Source organism: Trachemys scripta, chromosome 11 (genome assembly GCF_013100865.1).
Source record: "Trachemys scripta elegans isolate TJP31775 chromosome 11, CAS_Tse_1.0, whole genome shotgun sequence".
NCBI lineage: Eukaryota > Metazoa > Chordata > Testudines > Emydidae > Trachemys > Trachemys scripta.
In genome coordinates this window covers 2925928-2940664 of record NC_048308.1, presented here as the reverse complement: position 1 = coordinate 2940664, position 14737 = coordinate 2925928, and the positions used below count along the sequence as shown (strand labels likewise).

Here is a 14737-nt window from a genome sequence, read left to right as displayed (position 1 = left end):
GGGGGGGGCGGGACAGCGGGGGGGTCCGCAGGTGAGGGGAGCCGGGGGGGGCGGGACAGCGGGGGGGTCCGCAGGTGAGGGGGAGCGGGATAGCGGGGGAGAGGTCATCAGGTGAGGGGAGCGAGAGGGGGTGGGACAACAGGGGGGACCCCCATTGGGGAGGGGAGCTGGGCTGAGGAAGATATGGGGGGCTGGTGAGGGGAGCTGGGCTGCAGGAGGAGTGGGTGGGTGATGGGGATCTGGGTGGGGTGAGGTGAGGGGGGGAATGTGAGGGGAGTTGAGGTGAGGGGGAATCTGGAGGGGCAAGTGAGGCGAGTGTGAGAGGACAGGGGCACCCCAGTGGGGTGAGGAGGACCCCAGTGGGGGAGGGGAGACAGGCTGAGGGGCAACCTGGGGGGTGGGTGAGGAGAGCTGGTGGGGAGGGTGTTGAGGTGAGGGGGAGTTGGGGGGGTGAGTGAGGGGAGCTGGACTGTGGGAGAGCCAGGGGTGCAAGTGAGAGGGATCCCAGTGGGGAGAAGGGAGCTGAGGCAGGGGGATCCTGGGGAGGGGGCAGGTGAAGGACATCTCAGTGGGGTGAAGGGAGCTGGGCTGAGTGGGAGCCCAGGGGGTGGTGGCTGAGGGGAAGCCTGAGTGAGGGGAGCGGGGCTGATGGGGAGCCAGGGGGGTGGCTGAGGGGAGCCAGAGGGAGAGGCGGCTGAGGGGAGCAATGAAACAGCCCCGAGTTGGCTGGCGTGGGCTAGCAGCGGGTTTTTCTTTGCTGTGTAGACGTACCCTAAGGGTACATTGCTAACATAATGGCTGTGTCTACACTACCACTTTCAGCGCTAAAACTTTAATTGTTCAGGGTGTGAAAAAACACTCCCCTGATTAAAAAAGTTTTAGCACTAAAAAGCACCAGTATAGACAGCGCTTAATCGCCAGAATAAAGCTATCACCCCTTGTTCGGGGTGGTTATTTTTTATCGCTGGGAGAGCTCTCCCCTGGGATAAAGCGTGTCTACATTGCCCACATCACAGTGCTGCCTGATCTTGTTTGGAGCTTCTAGGTAGCATAAAGTATGTAAAGATCTTTAGAAAGCCAAAACTCCTGAGAACAACTTGATGTGAAATTTTGCTCAGCTTACAGAAAACAAATGTTAAGGGTCTGATTTTACACTCTCCAGAAAATCGTGGACATTTAGGTTTGTCATCTGGAGTTGACTTTCCAGTTTTTACTTGTGCTGTTAGAAGGGGGGCGGGGGGGGGGGGAGCACAATAAATTTAAGTGTCAGCCTGGATTTCCTTACTGAATGCTGTTTTCTTGCATTTGTGGATTTATCTCAGAACTTTTGTTACTTCAGTGCGGTTTTTTGTCTGGTTTTAAGTTTCTTGTTTTCTTGCAGTTTGTGTAATTATTTATATATATATATATATAAAACACACACACAATAACAAATTTTAAAACACTTTAGTACTCTGTATGTGTTACTCTGTAATGGCCATAGGGATGAATAATGAAAATAATGGCAGATCTTTAACCAGAGCAGTATAAAGCATGGTGTTTTAATACTCAGAGCTGAACATGTCTTTGCAAAAGGGGTTGGACATCTTCTCGCACCAAAGAGCGAAGGATTCAGTCATTTCCAGCTATGTAAGTTTTAACAGGTTGTTGCAACCATTGGGGGGAGGGGGAGGAAAGTTCCTAACAGCAGAAAATACTGTCAGCTTCCCCTGATGTTCTTTTGTTGAAATTCATATTGTACCTTCTAGCTGAGGCATGCACCCAAAATAAGGATGGGAGAGGTTTGTTTTTCCATTTCAAGCAGGAACGGAGAACCATGAAATTCATTCTGTTCAGCTCTCACGTTTGAGGAGCAGGGGAAGAATCAAATTCACTTTCAGACGCTGGTGTCAAATAGTTTGAAACATGCTATGCTGTAGGAGCAGTTTTCTCTTGCAAAAAGGCAGGTGCTGATCCTTCCTTTTTATGCATTTCAAGGAATTCGCCCAGTTTTCACGCTTCCAGTTTGAAAAGTCTCCTTTTGCTGATTGGGGATTGGAATGGGAAACTCGTATGTTATTCTTTAAATTAGGGGGTTGGCAAGTTATTTTATCTCTGATGAGAGGCAGGAAGGTTGCCCAAGTGAAACAAGGCATAAGACTCTGAAAATTCTCCTGCTATGGGCTCCAGCATTGTTTAGTCTTCCACTTAGGTCTGCGATGCCAATCCAGAAACGGTTGTAGGCAGAAAGAAACATAAACCACCACGCAACTAGGAAACATGCAACACTGCTCATTGCACAAGGGGTTGGGGGTATTTTGAAGCTGTTGGGAATGTTGGAACAAAATAACAACAGTCTGTGAAAATCTGAGTGAGCATTTCTAGATGCACCCTTGGGGCCGGATGCCACAGGGTGCTGAGTGCTCTCAACTCCCACAGAAGTTGGAAGCTGAGATGCTCCGCACCTCTCAGGATCTGGTCCTCAGCAATAGTTTTGATGCCATTGAAATCTGTACTCTTTTTTACAGTTTATTTTACATCATTTTATAGTAAATTTTACACTCTGCCCACAGAAACTGTATAAGCGCGAGACCAAATTTGTTGCCATCTATCTAAAGTGATTATATGGCTTCCACCATATCTGAGGACTTCAGAATCTTTAACACATATATCCTTATAACATCCCTGGGAGGTAGGAAAAATGCTGTTATCCCCATTTTACAGATGGGGAACCAAGGTACAGAGAGACGGAGTTGCCCAACGTCACTCAAGAAGACTATAGCAGAGAAGGAATTTGAACCAGGGTCTCCCAAAGGCCAATATAGCTGGACCATTCTTATTCTCTGATTGCTGTTCTAAAGACTATATGAAATGATTTGGTGTGTTGTTTTTATTGAAATGTCTTTAGCTTCCAGATCTTTCAGAGTTTTCCAAAGGCTGTAGCAGCTGGTCTGATTCTTATCATCTTCACAATTCTCATTCTTCAGTACTAGTCCTCCGAGGTACACCATTTTTTCCATTTGTTCTAGTTCTTTGTCTCCAAGTTTGACCTTTATCTCTTTCTTTTATCTTCCAATTGTCATAAGTTTTGTCTTCTCTGTGCTGATCTTCAAACCAGATTTTCTGATTCCCAGTCTACCTGGTCAGTTATTATCTGTAAATCTTCCTTGGTCAAAGCTGTGAGGTCAATATCATTTGTATAGGAGACAATTGTGATGCTGATACTGCTGCATGGGTTGGACTGTTGGAGTATGAGGAAAGCCGATGAACGAAAGATTTTGACTGCAGAAATAAGCTGACTTAGGGCTATACTGAAAGTTTCAAGACTGCAGGAAATAAAAATGAAGAGATAAGAAAACAGAGCAAGAAATAACACTGTTACAGGCGATTCAAGAAAGACGACTGCAGTGGTTTGGACACGTGTCAAGAATGGACCCAGAAAGGATACCATACATGGCGATACATTCCAGAGTGCAAAGAACTAGGAATAGAGGAAGACTGAGAAATAAAGGAAGCCGTGAAGCCGGTACAAGATAGAAAATGGTGGAAAGACTTAATTTGGCCCCATTGTCACTGTTGAGCTGATGAGGGAGAATCAAAGAGAAAGGAAAGGAGTGTTCAGATTACACACACAACCCCAGTCAAAATCATTGTCTTCCTCTTCTACAGTTTTAGAGAGGCCAAGAACTGAATGGGCTATGGAGATTCTGCTTTTGCCTTTTTGCCGTTAGAGGTGATCGCTCCAGGGCAAGGGTGAGGTTCACTGGTAGGAGGCCGTGTACAGCTTGCTATAACAATTCAGTGCATAGGAATATGAGAATGAGAAATACTGGTTTTGCCATGTTGAATTTAAACTGTTACTGGGACCTCTAGGCAGTGTCTTCAGTAGGACAAAAGGTGTGTTCCTAATTTGTGTTAGCTAACTCGAGGCAAAATCTTAGCTAGTTTGTATTTTTCACGTTAGCAGGTTGAAATAAAGACTATAGGGGAGTCTAATCTTTAACTTGACCAGCTAACTTGTGTGAAAACTACAAATTGCTTTGTCTTCTTCACAAGGATTTGATCTTGAGTTAGTTTGAGTTAACTGACCCAAATCTTTTTTCCTTATTGCAGATTAGGCCATAGGGTTAAAACATGCTTCTAATTTTGAAAAGTGGCTTTAAAGATGGTACTGTGCATTGTGGGGTTCCTTGTTTGTGTCTCAATTATTCTAGCTCAAATTTAGCAAAAAGACTGTTTTTCTAACTGCCAGAGCAGCACAATCAGCTTGGGATCATGGGATGTAAAAGTCAACCTTTGTTTTTTCTGGCTCATGTATCATCACTAGTAATCAGGGCCTTGTGTACTTTGCAATTCCAAGTCCGTAGAAACTGTCACAGAATTCACCCTTTGCCACTGACTTATGCTCCAGAATATCAGCTTTCATTTAAAAAATAAGTTTCTAGGTCTTATGATTGCAAAGAAAACCTTCCAACATTAACTAATCAGAGAGCCTAAACAATAGCTCTGAGAGGTGAAAACTGGCCCATTTAGGGTGACCAGATGTCCCAATTTGATAGGGACAGTCCCGATATTTGGGTCTTTTTCTTATATAGGGTCCTATTGCCCCCCGCCACCCCCGTCTCGATTTTTAACATTTGCTGTCTGGTCACCCTAAGCCCATTCACCGCAATAGTGTGTTAACTTTGAAAACTAATAATACAAATGTCAGCATCAGAATAGTTAACTTTTTCACTGTGGATCATTGTAACATCCAGCTATAATGCTTATTTGACAAGCCTCACATCCCTTCCTCAAGGGCCAAAGACCAAAAAGTAAAAAAATCTCCATCTTCAACCCAACAACTGCTTGAATACAGTTAAGCATTTTCAATCCAGATTTGTATCTCACATTGACACTTACAAATATAGAGGCAACATAAAATAAATTGAATGCAATATCAATTTGAAAAACACTGGGGAATGTAGTGAGGGTGTTTTTCATTTCCATCTTTAATCCAGTGAAGACCTCTGTGTTTTAATTTCTCTCAAGATGCTGCAAAATCTCCAGTCTGTTGTGTTGAAGTGCTGCAGAATGCAGGGCTCTTGCCACAGAAGTTAGGTTACACTTTGTGTGGACCACACATGAGTTTCCAGAAATTAAAATAACTTCAAATGGACTGTATTTAACAACTCTGATGATGCGTGAGCCAGAATAGAATACAGCTCATTCTCTCATCATTGCTGTGTGGTGCTTGCAGTAGGTTGGTCGTCTTCTTCCTATGGCTGATGTAGAGCAACAACTATAATTTTACAGTCAGATGGTTAAAACAGATAATTGTGTCAGGAGTAGCAGAGTGTATCACTGTATCCTTCATATTTGTGAATTGGGCATTGAGTAGTTATATGTTCCATGATCTGTTCAGGGTGACCACAGTTGCACACTGGAGAGTCTTTAATTTTCCATTTGTGCAGCAAGTATGCACATCTGCCATGATTTGTACTGATGCAGTTTAGGGTTGCTCATGAGCTTTGCAGGAGATCAAAGCCAGGGATCTACTGCATCGGGTCTTTCTCAAGGTATTTGTGACTTCTTGTGAAATCAATTCCGCTTCCCAAGCTTCATCAGAGGTGAAGTTGCACGGGCGAAGGTTAAATGCATGGGTCCAAAAAGGCTTACGTGACTTCAGGTGGTGGTGAGGGATGTTGTTAAGGTTCCGTTAGATTGGGAGAGGTTCATGTTCCATGATCCCGAAGGGTTGTGGCATCGCGGCAAATGGATGGGGGAGCAATGGGCGACAGAAGCGGCAGCCAAGGTGTTGGAGTTGACTTGAGGGTTCCAGTGATTCACTGCCTTGCAATGTTCAGTTGGACATCAACAAGTCGAGTGTGGCTACTTCTGGTCCATACCAGTCTACGGAGTATATAAGGACCGTCGCTGATCTCCATATCCCTGATGTCCCCAGCTTGTGCTTGCCAGTTTCTGGATCAGGTTGGTCCTTGTTTTCATCTTGGCGGCTACCTTCTTCAGATGGTCGTGGAGGGTTAGTGTGCGATCTAGCTTCACTCGGAGACAGGAGTGGGTGGGTTAATCTATGTAAGTTCTTTTGGAGCAGGATGTGCCTGTACAGACGTAACACAATGGGACCCTAAACTGCCTGTGTCATTGTAACAAATAATAAATAATTATGAAGCAGCTCATTGAATATAACATAGCAATTCCTATCGCCACTTTCTCTTTACTGAGGTGACGGTGGTGGTTTGTAGGAAGGGGTGAAGATTTTGAAGACTTCAGGACACTTAGTAGAGAAGAAGTGTTTTATTTTTGTCCTGTCCGTTGGCAAATGTTCTGTTTCCTCCTTGTCCCAAGAGGCAATTGTTTCTTTTCCTCTTGGTTCCAGTTTGTTGCTAACTAAAAGCAGTATTTGCTGAGGGAATAGTTAGAAGTTCTGGCTGAGAGAAACTTCATGTAATTTGTTTTATCCACATCCAGGAATTGAGCTCAGATAAACAATGCAGAAAGGAGAACAGTGAAAAATGGAGCATAGGGGGTGTATTTATTTATGAAACTTTGCACTAGAACTTGTCAAATGACTAGCTGTGCCTTATTTATCTGACTAGTTTAGCCATTGCATTTGCTCACATGTTATTCATGAACATAATGTGATTTTTAAAAAATTGTTTTTTATTCTAATTGTTTAGACTCCTTTGTACAAACATTTTAGCTGATAGAAGTTCTTGTTTATGAATATTCAGAGTATTTGCTATTTGTGTCATATGCTAGCTCCTGTAAATCACATGATATTTTTTCTATTCTTGATTGGCTGATCTTAGCTTTATGAAGCGGAGGAAGGCTAAATAAACCATTGGCACTTCAATTCTTTCAAAGAAATTATGTGAGCACTTTAGGTAGAGAGAGACACACACACACACAGATGGAAATAAAGTTTTAGGACATTGTAAAGCTTTTCTTTCATACTAGAAAGAGCATTGGATCCAGTTGTGTACCTAGATCCCAGATTTAAAAATACCTTGGTTTCTTTCTCTGACTGAGAAAGATATATTTATAGGCTGTTTAGCAGACTTTACATGTGTTTGTTTCTTGTCCTAGTTGCACAAAGTAATTCTGTGTTTGTGTGTGGAACTGTTTTCAAAGATGTTTTCACACACATTCACCTGTCTTTCCTTGGTTGCTGTTGTGTTACATGTCCCATGCACAACAGTATTTAATGCATCTGCCAAGAGTATGCATTGAATTGGTTGGTCTCTTTCATTACACTTTATCACCAGCTGTTCACATCTGTTAATAGTTGTATATGTGTACTCAGACTTGCAGTTGCCAGTCGAGGCTTTAAATATATTGCTTTTTTTTGTTGGGTTAGCGGTATTAATGCCAGGTCTCTGGCCCAGGTCGTTTGGGAAAGCGCTCTATAAATTGTCCCACTCCTAAACAATAACATGCTGTTTCATACGTCTGCCAAATGCACTTCTTTGCTCTAGCACTCTCGCACTCCTCTCAAAATTCACAACAATCATTTGTGTCAGGAAAACTTAATAGTTATTGTACGTGCATGGTCCAGTGTGAAAAGAGTGAAATCTCTGTCACAACTGGTGTGCAGCGGTTAGGGGGCAAACTCCTCCCCTTGTTGTATTGATAATATTAAGCAGTGTCTCATAGTAATTGCTTCAACTCAATAGCACACATAATGAGTAAAGAGGGCAGTTATAGCAAAACTGGAAGTAAAGTGAGGTCTGTTTGCTTTCAAAGATTAGTCCCTGAAAAGATACAAGGGGACAACCCTAAGGTGGTCAACTCCCAGGAAAGCTTCATCCTCGCACACTGTTATTTATGGTAGTGGCAGAGCACAGTGAACTGCTGCCCAGAAATACCAGTCTTATTTGCACAGGTTGATTGTGAAAAGCAGGAAGTCAGAGGCTAGGGAGCCTTGTTTTGTGTATTTGTATACAGAGGATCTGGCAAATGTTCTTGTCTCAATACAGAAGGAGGCAGCAGAGTGTATCTGCAGCTGAGTCTGGAGGGGGTTAAACTGCTGGGAGAGAAAAAGATAATGTTGTTACTACCACAGTGCCAGCTACTCCTAGCGACATGAGGGTCACCTGTAGAATGGCCCTGGGAATAAAAATTCTGGCACTTGACCCGCTCCCCTTTCCCCATGTGGAGGGTGAGAGCTTTGCGAAGTGGATGACTGCTGCCTCTCCATTGCAACAGGTTATTTTGTTGTATTTATTATTTTATCAAATCCAGAGGCTAGCAAGTCCTTGTGTAGAGACCAGCAGAAAGCAAGGGCCTTCCTTTGTGAGACTGCAATGGAAGTTAGCTATTCTAAAAAGAAAAGAGTTAGCAATCAAGGTACTTTCTTATGGAAAGAGATGGAATATTGGGCGAAATAACAATGATCCCAAATCGCTTTTGCAAATGGTAAAACAATGTTTCAGCATTTCAGCCATTATTCATAGCAAAGCTGAGTTGTGCCTCTTGGCTGGTAAAATTATATATTTACTGCCTAGTCTCCTGTCTAGTCAAAGATTCATGTGGCGTTCATTCTTTTCTGAGGAGCACTTCCTTTGTATTTGATTACAGAACCTATAACTGGAGTCTGGTCAGTAGTGATGCTTTTCGTAGATTGTGCATGTGGGACTTGGGCTATGTTGAAATTAGTACGGTTTAGTCTTGCATTTTCTGTTAATACAAAATCTCTGGAGAGATAACAGAAATATAATGTTTTTCCTAGAAATTAATAATGTGTCCACATCACATTTTTGTTCAAAGACAATTTTTCAAGAATTTGGTGTGAGATTTGTAGCTTATTCAGGTTGTCCAGTAGATATGGCACATATAGCCCAGTTACATATTGTTGCAAATCGTTGGCCACCAGGTTTAATATGTCGCAGATCTTGGCCACTCAGAAATTTCACAGTGGGATAGAACTCAGATCCTCCTGCTCCAAAGGCCTCTGCCACTTTAAATAAAGGAGAATCATCTTTAGCTACGAGAAGTATTGGATCTATGATGCACAGTTGAGCAGTTCTGGTTCCATCCATTAGAGAACAGTGGTCTCACACAGACAGATTGAACCCTCCACACCCACAGGCCCTCTCCCAGACACACCAGTCCAACAGTATATTTACATACTTCTAAGCTCATCTTTGATTTAGGTAGCTGTAACAACTGGCCATTATGAGCAGAATCACTGCAGTATTGGCAATGTTGGATGCAAAGTTTAACTTTAATTCAGTTGGTAAGGAGTTAAACCATGGTGAGGTTTGTGGGGAGATTGCATGCCAGACATGTATATTGTAGTCCTAGAGCTTAGCGAGAGAGAAATCTGCTAGGTCCTACCTAGTCCATCTCTCTGGGGTTAGTCTAGGATGTCCCTCTACAGTATATTCTCAAGTGTTCTGTCCATTCTAGTTTTAATTGCCCCAGTGACAAAGCACCCCACTGCCCTTTTGCAACCAGACCATCCTAATAGATTCCTCTCACCTCAGTATTAGAAGAGGTTTCCTGATAACCATCCTAGGTTTTCCTTTGCCTTTTAATAGTAAGACAGGATGGGCACTTACGTTCCCAAAGCACAGACAATATGCTTGTCTCAACCTGGCGAGACAGTGCAATATGCAGTAGAGTGAGCTATCAAACTAATTTTTGTTATTTTCTGGGTGTCCTTCAGACCCTTATCAGAACCTAAAAGGTGATGCGCACACCTCGACTCCCCCGTTGTCTCTTCATCTTCAATCTAGTGACACTGCATCACAGCCACTCCGCCTGGAGGGGAGTTTCCAGATCCTGTCATTGCTGCTCCATGAAGTGTGATTATAACTCAGAATGTGACTCTAAAAATGGCATGGTGTGGCTCCCTGTTTACTGGATCGATTTTTCCCAGTTTCCGAGTACAAATATTTTTTTTTTCTAATGGCCAGCCCTGCATCTTTCGCCTAGGACATGAGTGTCAAGCTGGGGTTTTGCATGATCACCAGTAATAACAGATTCAGAAATTAGAACTTGGACATTTCTGATGTAGAATCCAGCCCCTTCATGCAGAGCTCTGATTACCCTTTAGGGGCAACAGAGTAAAGGTAGTAGAAAATTATTTTTGTCAGTGAAATCAGCAGGTTTAACTCAGAATACACATAGGAAGAGTCTTACCGAGTAAGAAGATGCCATTCAGCATATTCACTTACCTGACAATAACCACAGATTAATTATCTGAAGGGATCACGGCTGAGTAATGGGAGTTTCATAGATTCTAGGACTGGAAGGGACCTCGAGAGGTCACAGAGTCCAGTCCCCTGCCCTCATGGCAGGACCAAATACTGCCTAGAGCATCCCTGAGAGAAAGGGAGGCACTCCCTTTCTCTCCTTCCTCCTCTGCCCCATTAGTGAAGTTACTATAGATTTATGCCAGTATCACTGAGATCAGGATCTGGTTCACTGGGCCTGATTCTCCTCTCACTGACTGAGTCACTGACTTCAGTGGAGATGCTCCTGATTTGCATTCGTGTCCGTGAGAGGAGAATCAAGTCCACTGTCTCTAAATAGGATTCAGTTCAGTGTACCAGTTCCTTCAGAACACAGATCTAGGGCTAGATTCTGATCTGAGTTATACTATAGAAACTGTAGAAGTCCTTGATTGTACCAGTGTAATAGAAAAACATTTGCTGCACAGTGTGCAGGGAATACCCTATATATTTTAAGACCTAAGTGTAACTCCTGAGGCCAATGGCGCTACTGTGGATTTACACCAAAATTTGACCCTGTGCAGAGTTACTTAGGAGTTTCCCTCCATTTGAACTGAAGAAGGTGTCTTTTGAGTCCTATAGATACTGAGCTGGGAGGGCACAGAGCTGAATGGTGGTTCTGTGTGAAGTGTCTGAGGCAATGCATGCTAACTTAGGGAAAATGGAGATTGACAAATTTATCAGATGAATGTCAATTCTCCCACACATCCACTCCTCCATGGATGTGCCCACACCTCAATTCTTTTAGTTAGCTTTCCACTCTTCCTCTCCATCTGGTGCCTTTTACCTTAGACCTGGCACTGGACCATTTGAAAACAAACAAGTGAAAATTAAAAAGTATCTCCTAGTAACAAACAAGAAAAATATGACAAATATCAACAGCTTATACTGTGCCCTTTCCTTGCAAAATAGGACGAAGCAACAGCGGAGGTCCCTTCTTTTTGTTAGCTGCTCCTATTCCCTGTAGATTCTCCCCCAAATACTCCCTAGTGTATTCTTTCATTCTTTGCTAAATTATCTGTCCAGCTTTTACAGGGGTAGGCAACCTATGGCACGTGTGCCGAAGGCGGCACGCGAGCTGATTTTCAGTGACACTCACACTGCCCGGGTCCTGCCCACCGGTCCGGGGCGGGGGGCTCTGCATTTTAATGTAATTTTAAGTGAAGCTTCTTAAACATTTTAAAAACCTTATTTACTTTACATACAACAATAGTTTAGTTCTATATTTTAGACTTCTAGAAAGAGACCTTCTAAAAATGTTAAAATGTATTACTGGCACGCGAAACCTTAAACTAGAGTGAATAACTGAAGACTCGGCACACCACTTCTGAAAGGTTGCTGATGCCTGGATTAGAATTTCCTTGGAGAAGGGATAGTATGTTCTTACTTCTCTGTACAGTGCCATGGACTTTCATGGCACACTATATACATAAAGGAGTTGTTGGTCTCTGTTGAAACTGTTCGACTGCATGACTGGTCCCAGGCTTCCTCCAACCTAAATTTTAGCGGGTTAGGCACGTTCAGCCAAGGCAATGTTATGCTTGTCTGAATATCCCGTTCTGCTTTTAATGAGATGTTCTGTGTCATCTCACTTGTAGGGACTAACCAGTCACCAAACTAGCCATTCATATGCCACTTTAGAGATACTTCGTTTCTTTGGATGTGCAATGAGAGCAGACAGGTGGAAATAAAAATAATACTGATCCTGTACTGAATAGTGTGAATTGATCACCATTGCCTTCTACTGGATGGAAACAGAATTACTCGTTTTTTGTCATTTGCCCTATACTGCTAATGGTGATTTCCCCTTTTGCTCAAGTATCAGAGGGGTAGCCGTGTTAGTCTGAATCTGTAAAAAGCAACAGAGGGTCCTGTGGCACTTTTGAGACTAACAGAAGTATTGGGAGCATAAGCTTTCATGGGTAAGAACCTCACTTCTTCAGATGCTCAAATGTTATAGACCTCTTGCTTTGTAGGAGGAGGATCTTACTTCTCTCCCTACTATCACTGTTTTGTTCCAAGGGACGCATAGTGACAACTGTTGTTTCCTAGTTGGCCATGGGTTTGTTTCAATATTTGCCCCTTATATAGCACGTTCCATCTTCTAAGTGTCATATAAATGTTACAGAATTAACTAAATGGGGAGATCACTTCTCCCCACCTTGCTTTCAGGGATGGCATTAGTCCACCTTGTTGCCATAATGCTTTCATTGCAGTTTTAATTGGATAGTTATTAATCCACCATCCTCTGAGATCACACATACTGTGGGGCAAGGAGGGAGTAGCAAACGATGCTTAAAACAATTGACTAGCATTGTAGTTAAACACTTTTATTGACCTGAATGAACAATGTCTGCGTGGCTTGCACTGAGGTGTGGTTTTTTTTTTGTTTTTTTTTAGGAATTTAAGAGAATACCTCTAATTCATTATACAGGGGTCTTCTCTGCAGTCTGTTGTCCTTAGAAAACCTACCTAGATTCCTTTTGCAGCTGGTTGTGTTAAGAAATACAATTATGTTTTCTTTGCGTTTATTTTTAGACTTCAAAATTGCAAGGGAAAGTAGTCACTGTTACAGGTGTCCATGTGGCTTTGTTGGTAGTACTCGCCTCTTTTGGGTCAAAAGGTCTTGGCTTCTAGTCCATACCAGGACAGGGTCATACCAACGCTCGCAGAGGAGGATGGAGGTAGGTGCTTTAATGTTGGATCTTTAGGCTAACCCATTAAACTAACACTGTCCAAGTGGAAGTTAAAGTGCTGTTCATCTCAGAAAAGTGACAGTGTAAAATATTAGCGAGACAAGATGGGTGAGGCAATATCTTTTATTGGACCAACTTCTGTTGGGGTGTGTGTGACAGAGAGAGAGAGAGACAAGATTTTGAGCTTACACAGAGCTCTTCTTCAAGTCCAATAAAATATATTACCTCACCTGCCTTGTCTCTCTAATATCCTGGGACCAACATGCTTACAAATACCCTGAATAGATCACGGGTAAAACATTACTTTCTTACTTAACAGACCTGCTCCCTGTGTGTGTTCAGAGCCATTTTTGCTGATTTTTAGTAACTAAAATAAAGTGTTTACAGCATTTTGCTCCTGTTAGTTCTGCAGAGTCTGCACAGCTAAGAGGGAGTAAGAGGGATTTTATTCCTTCTGGTGCACTATCAGGAGAATATGCCACATTCCAGCTTAAGGGCCAGTCATTTACACATGTTCAAATATATTGGTGGCAAGGAATTGTACAGGTGTCGTCGTCGACATGATGTTCCCATTACACCTCTGGCGTTTAGGGCAGTGACAAAGCTCCTCCGCTCCTGTCTGTTTCTAGCAAGTCTTTCAATGGTTCCCCAGCTGTGCCCCAGGTTTTTCAGCTCATCTTCCACAGCTCTTCGCATTGCTGTTTTCGGGTGGCCTCGTTTTCGCTTGCCTTCAGGTGTCCATCTTATTGCTACTCTGGTCATGGAATCAGTTTCCATCTGAAGCACCTGGCCCATCCATCTCCCGCGTCTCCTGGCAATGATGGTGTCACTGAGAGGATAAACGGAAGACAATCAGATTGCACAGGCATTAGTGAAGGCACAAATTGGTCTGAAGAACCTTTAATGCTGGTGATGTTTTGTGCGAAAGAAAAAAACAAAACAAAACTCTGCTTGACTCCGGCTTAGTTGGTAGGACTGAGTCAGTGAAAAACATATTTTTTCTTTAAACTGAGCACATTTAATCTGGAATCAATGAGAGAACATGGATTAACATGGCGCTTCGTGATGATATTTTCTAAAGAGTCATGATGGTGCCTCAGTGACACATTTGAAAACATGTAAGGCTTTGTTAATTGATGTTGAGCAAGTAATGGCACCTCTGATAGTCTGCACGGTCACTGCACATACAATCTATTTGGAGCCTGTTCTTGCACCACCGAAATCCGTGGGAAACTTGCTATTGACCCGAGCAAGATGAATGGTCAGTACTGGCAGTTTTCCACAGGTGACGACGCTTTAGCTACTTTGATAATACAGTTCTTATGAACTGCTTAATTTTTTTATGGTGAACATCCTTTCTGTTGCTCTAGTGTTGCCTGAAACATTGAACAAATTACATAGAAAAATCCAAATGGTATTAAAAATACTGATTGGTATCTAAATGGTTTGTAAAAGGAAATCCAGGGCACACAGACACATTAAACTAGAAGCTTTCCCTACTACTAACCTTGGATGTTAGTCACGTTTTCAAATAAGACCTAAAATAAAAGTCCTGACCAGAAGTTGCTCTTAAAGGTTCCATGGCATGTCCCACAGAGGTTTTAGTTCCCAGTGATCTGGCCAAATCCCAGGTCAAGCAATGCTGTCCTGCCTTCCTAAATTCCTCCTGCAGTTTCAGGTTGATATGGCATTCAGTTCCTTAGCTCCTTGTGCAGTATTGTTGTGTACTGTTAAAACATCTGCCACGTCCCAACCAGGAGATGGAGCATTTCTGTAACCCCTTGCCTATCTTCCAGGGGTGTTATGTGAGACCTCAGCAACGTT

General features: G+C 42.8%; 1 protein-coding gene across 1 annotated transcript in view; it reads left to right on the top strand.

Moving 5' to 3' along the window:
* IGFBP2 (insulin like growth factor binding protein 2) overlaps positions 1-14737 on the top strand; it is a gene marked incomplete in the record, with an annotated part of 103870 nt that overhangs the window by 822 nt on the left and 88311 nt on the right.